At 47.6% G+C, this 10,624-nt stretch overlaps 1 non-coding gene across 1 annotated transcript; it reads left to right on the top strand.

Moving 5' to 3' along the window:
- Positions 1 to 5,217: 5,217 nt before the first annotated feature.
- Positions 5,218 to 5,326, top strand: LOC120710940. Its single transcript, XR_005690107.1, has one exon. It is a non-coding gene; the product is annotated as a small nucleolar RNA R71 (small nucleolar RNA).
- Positions 5,327 to 10,624: the final 5,298 nt, after the last annotated feature.

Consider the following 10,624-nt stretch of genomic DNA (forward strand, 5'->3'; position numbering starts at 1 on the left):
CCTGTCGCTAATAGTCTGGGAGGAGCAGCGATGCTTCCTCACCACTGACTGAGCACCCTTGGAATGCCCAGTATGATTATCTGTACTTGGAGTAGGGCTTAGCTCCCTGTCACTCCTCTCCTTAGCCGCCTCCTCGTCTGCACAACCAGGGATAGACATCAGCACTGTTTATATGAAAATTCATATGAACATACTAGAACTTGGTTGACAGATTGAAAAGCGCATGGAAGAATAAAAGGGCGAATAAATGTCTGGCGGTGAAGGACTACTCTTAAAGCGCTCCACATCCTCCTACCGAAAGCAAATTCTATCAGAATTACACTAAGGTAAAGTACTCGATTACTATACATCGACTACTCTTATCTAGTACCTGCTTTGGAGGACTCGCAGCAGAAAATGTGTCAGGAACAAAGGGAACTTTCTTTACATCCCTTAGTAGTCGTTGGACACGACTAAGTATTTCCTCATCTGAGATCTCTTCCTCAAAGTACCTTGATGAGTCAGCTATTCCTTGATACTGGAAACCAAGTGTTTCCCGAGCCTGTAACGGCTGGATCCTTCTTCTCATCCAGTCAAACATGATTGCTTCTCCCGTCAAGTTATTTTGCCTAAGAATGGCAATTCGCTCGAGTAGCTCAGGGATCTGACTCTCGTCGACTGGTTTCTTATTCCACTCAGGCTACTGAATCGGAGGACCTGCAGTAATTGATGAGATACTTTCCCACTGGTTCTCTACATAGAACCACTTGGGTTTCCAGTCGATTACTTTGCTACTAAGACTATAAGGGATATAGACTCTATCCTTCCTCTATCTAAGTTGAAGACCCGCACCTCCCACTACATCTAAAACGTATGAATCTTGCTGCGGTTTCAAGTGGAAAAGAAATTGAAAGAGTTCGAAATGGGGCTCGATGCCTAGAAAAGCTTCACACAAATGCACAAAGATGGAAATATGAACAAAGGAGTTTGGGGTTAAGTGATGGAACTGGATCCTGTAGTAGCACAGCAGCCCAGATAAGAAAAACAAACAAGGAAACCACAATCCCCATTCCAGAAAAGGTGCAAAAGCAACAATTTCCCCCATATTTTCATACGGATGATCCTTACCCAAGGCAGGATGCCATTAGATAACAGATCTGGGAACCAAAAGACCAGCCAAAACTAAAGTTTTTAGGTCAGATTCGGAGCACTTACTTGTGTTCCATCCTTCTTCATGGGTCGGCTCTGCAACCGCACCCTTCCCCTTGCTTGCTTTCTTAGGGGCCATTCGAAAATTTACAGAGTGCTTCACGCGCATACACTGATAGAAACCCTAAGGTGGAGTTGGGAAGCAAGGAGGAGAAGGAAATTTTAGACCTGGGGGCTTGAAGGCAAGAACAGATCTAAGCAGTAAAAGTGAATGGCGGCCGGTGGGGTTAAACCTAGTTACCGTTTCATTTTATAATGATGGTGGCAATATGGTAAAATACCCCAAATGCCAACAGTCTGTTGCCAATCGTGGAAAATATGGGATTTTCTGAGACATTTCCTTTTCCTAAAGATTACATTTTGGAAAAAAAATACACTCACACACACTACTAGGAATTTACCCTTAGAGCACCACTTGTTTTCGCAACACCACACATTTTGTTGCAATATCTCATTCTATGACAACGAAGGTCATATTTCGATGCGATATGTGGGTTTTTTAGCCACCAAAATTATAGGTTGCTTTTGTCATAACCTCCATTGCAAGAGGTAGGTGCTAATGCCACGAATACAAATTTAGTTGCCAGTACGGGTACCTGTTGCAACAACTGGTTTTGAGTTGCAATAGTTTTAATTTAGTGTTGCAATTGCTTATTGTTGTTGCAACCACTATTTGGTTCTCCTCTTGTGGAACAAGAGGGATGGTTAGCGAACGGCAATTGTACAAATGATACCCCACGTTTGGCAACGGGATTTCATTTGCATAACCAAGCGAAAAGAAAATCAAGGAGTCATCCGGGCCTTTCTTGAGTGTGTGGCCTTGAACCAGGTATGCCTCATCGATCATAACACAGGGCTTCTCAATGAAGGGAATGGGGTTCCCGTCCAAGATTCCCATGTTTGATTCGATGTGGGTAACCAAAGAAGTGCATTCAATAGGACCCGTCATCCGAAAATTTGTGAGCCATTGCTTAACCATTGCTTGTGCGGGGGAGATTCGGATTTTGTTGACCATGACGTATAATATCATCAACCCATCGTTCCGCACTGGTCGTGGATCATCTCTTGGAATGAGAGTGATAGCCACCCACTTGTGCATCAAACGAAGAGTCAGATTTTGAATGTCATTGCACCGAGGTGCAAACTTTCCATGAACAACTTGACCCGAAATCAAACCCCAAAACTCATGTCAATCAAAACCGCGGCAAGCTTCTGCAAGGGAAACTGGCAAGCGCGTGCTGAAACCAAGGAGGTGACTGAAATTTCTCCAATTAAAAGAAACACCATCATCCACCTCCCGAAGAGTGCAAAGAAACTGGATGGTGAGGAGACAAGAACCATTCTCCTCAACGGGCACAAAACCATCCCATCCAACCACATGCCAAACACGAGCGAAGTCAACGTCCATACCTGTTTTTTTCGAGAAGGTCCGGATCGCAGGCTCTGGTATGACCAAAGCTTCGATTCATGATCATGGAGTAGGCTTGACGCTCACAGTCATCTTGCAAGTCGAGGTATGGTGCATCATCTTCATCTATCTCCATGTCCTCGGCTTGCAGTTCTACACCTTGCTCCTCGAACTGTTCTTCTGTTCATCTTGCTCATAATCCATTGTAGTCGGTGTTGGTGCAGGTTCGGGGGAATGATGAGAGCTCGACTCGCCCTGCGAACGGGACGAGCCCAACCTCGTCATCCTCTTGAGAGCTCCGGAAATTTTCCGCCCTGCACCTCTTATGCTTGCAACAAGAATGAACAAGAATGAACGAGAACAACTCGATTCGGGTTACATTAGTGAAATGAAAATGAAACTCTTACCCAAAAGTTGTTCCTCCAAATATGTGATCAATCTTGCAGTAAAGAAATGAGAGAGAGAGAGTGTTCTTGCAATCAAACTTGAGTCAAAATCCAAAGGAAACCCGAGCAAGAATGTGTGAGATGGAGTGACAGTGGAGAGAGTGAGCGTGAGAGCTCATCACCCCTCTCTCGGCCTCTATTTAAAGGAATTTGGGCGAGTGCACCCGAGGAGGAGCCAGGAACAATGGTCAGTTAGCCGTTGGAGAAGGTGGGGCCAGGAGCCGTTGGTCCTGGGCCGGCCGACCTGTGGGGTCGGCCGGCACCAGGGTGGGCCCCCTGGTGCCCCCTTTTGGCCAGATGCTTCCTCAGTGGTCATGAACTTTGGAAATATGGTGCACGGCCAAAAGTTTGGTCAAAAAGATGTTCAAATTATTTTTCCTAAAGGATTTTAAAACTCAGAAAATATTTTTGGTCTTTTTATAAAAAGGGAAAGTGCTAGAAAAAATTCCAGCATGCAGAAAACAATTTTGAAAATTTCAAACATGCAGTGGAGAAAAACAAATAAGGTGCAAAGAAAATGTTGAAAAGTGGAGAAAGCAAATATGAGATAATTACCAATTTACCTTTGGCAAGGGCGCGTCGTTTAAAGTCCGACATGCATGACTTTTCTCCATCGTTCTTACCATTCGTCGGCTCGTCCTGGAGAACTGGATGAGGCCAAACTCTCGACCTTCCGCCACACCTTCTTTTCCTTCTTCTTTCTTTTAGGTGCGGAGGGTCGTTGTTATGGCTGGGGTTCTGGTGCACCCCAGAGTGCTTTCCCTTCACTGTCTTATTGGATCATGAAGCACTGCTCTTCCTTCTTCTTGAACCTGAAAAACATATCCTCCTTTCCGACACAGAAATGGATTTCTCCCTTTCCGACATCGATCCTTGCCTTGGCAAACCTTAGAAAAGGTCGCCCAAGAACGAGGTCGACTCCGAGGTCGCCCTCCATATCCATTACCACAAAGTCGGCAAGGACGAAGGAATCTCGTACTCGTACGAAAACGTGTTCGGCTATCCCTTCGGGATACCGAATGGTTGAATCTGCAAGCTGTACGAGCATAGTAGTTGGGGGAAAGAGCAGGATATTCAAGTGCTTCATATATTACCTTGGGCATTATATTCACGCTTGCCCCCAGATCGCATAGGCATCGCTCGAAGTGTTTGATGTAGATCAAGTAGCTGATCATGGGGACCCCTGGATCTTCTTTCATTGCTGCCACCATGCCATCCCAAACGTCGTTCCTTGGGGGAGTGTACCTGCCTGCAAGGTTATTGCATGGTGGCCTCCGGGACGAGTTACCCCGTCCGGTAGACACCATGGTAACATTTTCTACGGGAGACTCGGGTTGCCCCGGGATCTTCCCGCTCTCAACAGCAGGTAACGAAACAGCAATTTGTGCAAGTTGTGTTTCGATCATTTTGTTGAAACTTAACTGGTTTTTAAGAGTAGAAGACAAAGCTTCAAGCTTAACATTTAAACTTTCTAGGGATTTATCATTGGCCAAAAGCTTTTTATTTATATTTTTGTTGATTTTAACTTGGCCAAGAATAAGTTCTCTCAAGGGAGTTTGGTTTGAATTGAAATTTGAATTATAAGAAGGATTGTAGTTATTACCTCCCTGAAAAGGTGGACGTGGCTGGTTCCACCCCTGGCCTCCTTGTTGTGGACGGTACCCGTTGTTGTTGTTGTTGTTGTTGTTGTTGTTGTTGTTGTTGTTGTTGTTGTTGTTGTTGTTGTTGTTGTTGTTGTTGTTGTTGTTGTTGTTGTTGTTGTTGTTGTTGTTGTTGTTGTTGTTGTTGTTGAGGTATGCGCAGTCTTCACAGGTTTCGGGGCAGTCGTTCCCCGAGTGTCCTTCATTACCACAGACTTCGCACGTGAAGTGCAATTCCATGGCATGAGTATAGTTTTCTCTATGCTTCTTGAATTCGGCCCTTTCGCTGAGATGCTTTAGTAGGAGGTCCAGTCTGGCAACGATCATATCCGTCTCCTTGACGGTATGCTTGCCCTTGGTGCGGGGTTAGAGTCGTTCATCGCTCCACCCCTGATTGGAGACCATCTTCTTGACCAATGCTTTGGATTTTGCTATGGTCAGGTTGAGGAAGGCTCCTCCAGTAGCGGCATCAATGTTGACTCGAGATGTCGTTGTGAGCCCATTGTAGAAGCTTTGCAGGACGAGCCACTCGTCCATGCCATGATGAGGACAAGCCATGATGTATTCCTGCAGCCTATCCCAAGCTTCTGGGATGGATTCCATCACTGTCTGCTGGAAACTTGAAATTCTCCCGCGCAGGGCATTTGTTTTGCCCAGCGGGAAGAATTTTGCGAGGAATGCATTGGAGCATTTGGCCCAGGTGTCGATGTCCTTTTCTTTATAAAACCACTATTTCGCCTTCCCCAGGAGGGAAAAAGGAAACAGACGAAGCTTGACAACGTCGGCGGTGACACCCTGTATGACAACGGTGTCGCAGAGCTACAAAAAATTCTGCAAATGTGCATTTGCGTCCTCATTTGGCTTGCCACAGATTGGGCTAGCCTGCACCATGTTGATAAGGCTTGATTTGAGCTCGAAGTTCACATCCCCGACATTGATGTTGGGGCCAGTGGCCACATTGTCGGTGGAGGGGACGGAGAACTCGCGGAGAGTCTTTTCAGCCACAGCCTGAAGAATGAGTGGTGCTTCCGAAATGGGTTCCTGTGTCGGGAGGATAGCGAGAGGAGGAATGACGCGAGGTCGTGCCTTTCTCACGAGCCTCTCTGGATTGTCTGTGTAGTTTTCTGGCAGGGAGAAACCAGTCATACACTACCCCTGTCTTCTTTTAATTCAAAAATAAAAGAAGACATAAAGTGACATTAGCCTGAAAGAGTAAAGACTATATCCTAAGTACAAGGTCTAAGTTAATATCAGCACAATATCTTTGTTCACATGCCGTCCCCGGCAACGGCGCCAGAAATGCTTGTTGACATTTCTTAGCGCAATCACTAGGAATGGTTAATCCTTAGCAATAGCGCCAGAAATACCTGTTGTCAGTCCTTAGTGCAATCAATAGAAATGAGGGCGCCGAACCCATCCTAGCAACTGCACCCAAGGGGTGCCACTCTCGTGGTATAATCAATATGATTACAGATGGATCCACAAGTGCACGGATATACCATTGTAGCATTTCACCCGGAGAGTAAGGGTATTGTCATTTATTTGTGTCCCAAAGGATGGCAGCAGCAAAGGTATTGTACTCAACATTAACCATGACATTGTGCCTCAAGCAATAGGCAATACTCTAACAGGGGTAAGTGCAGATAAAGAATAAGCAAGGGTAATGCGACACAGCACACATCCACACTCCAAGAGGAAGCAATAAAAGAGAGAAACTATAAAATAAATAACTACTCTCTCCTACGTCAAGTTAGCTGGAGCTTAGGCTAGGTTAGGTGTCCTAGTGCTTCTATCCAAAGCTGGGGTCATGTTAGATCATGGTTAGGACTGCAGGTGCCAGGAAAATGGGATAGCGGGGAGAAGGTCCCGCACCGGAGTACATCCAGTACTGTTACCTCTTTACATGAACTCCTACACCGAACCCGAACGTCGGGGAGTACGCTAAACGCAACACCGCTATTTGTAACACCCGGTTTATAAAAGGACATTAATCGAGCAATCATATACGTGCCAGGATCAAGTCACACGTATATACAACGGAATGAACAATATATCACAGCACATATCACGTAAAAAGATATAATAAAGCGAGTACGAATGTTATTTATTACATTAATGACAAAATGTCTGATACAGAGTATGCGGAAGCGTAAAACATATACGAAGTCTCTCGGAAGCTGGGCACCACAGGGACGTCGACTGGGAGATGAACGCTTATAAGTCCTCGTACTCCTGGTAGCTCCGGGTGAACTCCCTCGCGTCGGCAGGAACTGAGCAGCAGTAGAGTACCCCCAAAAGAACAAGAGGAAAAAGTGTAGAGGAGGCAAGGGTGAGTACACAACTTGTACTCAACAAGTATAACACAAACTATGAGGCTCTAAGGTTGGTTGACTCAACTGCATTAGCTTTTAAGTCTTGGCAATGTTTTATTAAAGCTATTTACTACAAGTTGATGAATTACCATAAACCCAATTATATAGTAATTAATCAAATTATTTAAGAACTACTGAGAACCAAACCAAACCAAGCCACCCGGGGAAACCTCCCTAATCAAAGGAAGATAACCCTAATCAAAAGGAGGATCTGGGCCGCTCATAACCGTGAGCACGGCTAGTATACCAGTTTTACACTCTGCAGAGGTTGCACATCTTTACCCACAAGTCGTGAGCTAGGCTAGTTGTTCATCACACTTCCGTAGGTGAGATGGCTAGCAAACTCACTACGAGGCCGTTACAAAGAATCTCGTTGGTAAGGAGTAACCGCGAGGGTTGGATCGGCGACGATGGGGCCCACCTCACGGGGGTACAAGACACAAAAGCACAGACCAAGCCGGAGGAGCAGGGACCATTGAAGCTTACCACCCTTGCCCCATTGGTAAGTTACTCCAAACCAAAAAGACCTAATTAGTAAGCCAAGACCGTCCCATTCCAGTCTTGTGGTAGCGTTGTTGTCCCAGGTTGTCGCTCTATGAACCGATCCTTAGGGAGAGTGGCCAACCCAGCACTAAGCACCGAGCTGGCCCCCTAAACCATGTTTCTAACAAAAACTAATTTTTAACGAGATGTGAGCCATACAAGCACAGATCACAGAGGGCCACTCCCAAAATTAAGTTGCATATAACATTAATCAAATTAATTAAAAAGGACCATTATGTGTGAGAGCGCAGCAACCTAGCACAACTAACCAAAATGCAACTCAAGGGGTATATATAAAGGATATAAAGTGGCTAGGAAAGTCCTTATAGGCATACAATATTAAAATGCAGTATGAATTGTATTTAAAGTGATAGGTGGTGTTCATGTTATACTTGCCTTCCTCAAACTGCTCCTACTACTCAAACTGCTCAGAAGGTGGTGGCTGCTCCGGGTACTGGTACTGGGGCTCCTCCGGTAGCTCAACGTCTACTCACGAACACATGGCCAGAAACAAGGCAACAATATAAACATACATGCAAACAAGAGCAAACACTAAGAAACAGTACAACAATACATGAAAACAGCAAACAAAGCTAAGCTAGAACTATTCTACGCATTACAACAATCGCATGGACATAAAGAACACCTAAAACGGAGCTAGAACGTGAAAACTACGCTTAAAACAAGATCCAGGGACCTATCTGCGAGAAAAACTGAGCTACAGGGGGGTCTGGGCAAAAACCAGGGACTTATACGTACAAACTGAAAAGATCTGAGGGCTAAAGCGCTAAAATAATAGGGCTGGACTGTGGGTTCAAAACTCAGGGGGGTCCGTGCAAGATTCTGGGCCGATCTGGAATTATTTTTGAACTGGCTAGGACTGCGGGTTTATTTCAGAAAAGTCTGAGGGCTCTTTTGCAAAAATGTCAGGCCGAAGGGGTATCTTCGGATCAAGGCCATTGGTTCATGATCTGGTGGCTCAGATATGATGAATCCTAGATCTAATCGTGGGCATCCAACACAGATCGTGTGGTTCAGGTGGAACGGGGTCGACGACGGCGGTGCGGGTCGCCGGGAAACACTTTCCCGAGGCGGCACTTTGCCGGAGTTGCTCGATTCCAGTGTTCCAGGGGCCAAATCGACCGGGATGTTGGTCAGGGATGATCCTCGCATCATGCGTGATCCACTTGTGGCATCAGCTAGGCTTGGCATGGTTCTAGGCAGCGAGAGCAAAGGAGGCGGCGGGTCTGCACGGCGAGGTTCGCCGGCATGCGTGCATTCACGCGTTTCTGGCCTAGGTTCTGGGTGCAAAGGGGTGTGGGCGTGTCCGCAGCGCAAGTGCGTATTGAAACTGGTTCTACGCGGGGCTGGGTGACACTGCAGGCATGCCGCCACGGCGGAGCAGAGTCGTGCGTGGCGGCGGAGCGCCGTAACCAGTGTTCCGGCCTCGAGCGTGGATTATGTGCTACGATATCTAGTGCAAAAGGATGGGGAGGTTGGGGTGTTGCTCACCGAGGGCTCAGGGTGGCGGAAAACGCAGCGCAGCATGGCCGGCGGCGAGCTCTGGGCGGCAGGTCATGGCGGCGCTTGAGGATGGGGCCGCTGCAGGGGTCCTCTGGGCTCTTGGATCCCACGAGAAACTTCGGCGTCGAGCTGCGGGGATGTTCCAAAGGTTAGGGAGACCCGGTGATCGCCGGAGGTGGGGAATTGTGGCGGCGAAAAGGGTTACCTGTGGCGGCGCTCCGGTTCAAATCCAATCGCTACACGGGTCGGGTCGCGGACCGAGGCCACGGGGAGGTTCCTAGTTGCACAGCAAAGCTCTGGCGGTGGTCTACAGGGGCTAGGGCGCGGCGGTGTGGCTGGTCTACGGCGGAGCAGGAACGCTGCGCGGCGGAGCAAGGCGGGGCGTTCGGATCTCGGGGCTCTGGGCTACGAAAAGAGGGCGAGATGAGGGCGCAGGGTCTCGGGGCGGTTTAAAGAAGGGGCCGGTGATCTCGGCATGCGGGTTTGGAAGGCAGGTGACGAGATTTGCGGCGGGGATCACGGCTTGGCCGTTGCGCGAGCGCGGCGCGGGGGAGACGAAGCTGCCATGCAGGTCCGGGCTGTCAGTGAGAGAGAACAGACGCAGTGTGGAGGCGGAGACGCTGACGCGCGGGCCCATCTTGTCAGCGAGAGGAGGTACGCGCACGGCTGAGGAGAAGCGGGGCGTCAGGGGTCGGGCGAGCGCTTGGGGGGTGTCGGCACGCTGGGTCGTGGGCCGGAGGGGAAAACGGAAGACCACGGCTGCTTGCTGCGCGGGAGAGAAAGGCCGCGGGCCGAGCGCGGGAAGCAGACTGGGGCGTCGGGAAGAGGAGGTCGCGAGCTGAGGAAAGGAGGGAGAGGGCTGTAGCGGGGTGATTGAACGGGTCGGCTGGGGAGGAGGGGGTGACGCGGCTGGGCCGCTGGGTTGGGTTGGAGTGGGCCGCCGGGTTGGGTTTGGGTTTTCTAGTTTCTTTCTCCTTTCCTATTTCCTTTGCTTTTCTATTTCTAATACAAACCAAACTAAACCTATTTGAATTCAAATTTGAATTTGAATTCAAACCACACTCAAACAAATAAAATTATGCACCAGCATGAATGCACAACATGTTGACCTAAGAAAAATTTTAATTCCTTGTGACCCAAAATTAGATTAAATGCAAGACTAAACATATAGAACCTTAGAAAATTAAATAAAGCCAATTAAATTTATTATTAAATGTTGAAATTTAAATTAGGGTGTTACAAATCCTAACCCCTTACAGGAATCTCGTCCCGAGATTCTGGGCTGGCTAGCAAAGAGAAACAAGGATGGGATTAAGTTCTACTCACTCCTGAGTCGGGATCTCATACCCACATGTCTTGAGTTGGCAGTATGTTGAATCTCATGCTCAATTTGTTCTCCTGACAAGGTCTGGACCTTTACCACTCTTTTGGTAGGCTGCATCACAAGTTTGTTTCGAACTGACCAATTTTGACCAAGAATGATGTCGATTCCTGTTGACTCCA

This window comes from Panicum virgatum, chromosome 5K, assembly GCF_016808335.1.
Source record: "Panicum virgatum strain AP13 chromosome 5K, P.virgatum_v5, whole genome shotgun sequence".
Taxonomy (NCBI): Eukaryota; Viridiplantae; Streptophyta; class Magnoliopsida; order Poales; family Poaceae; genus Panicum; species Panicum virgatum.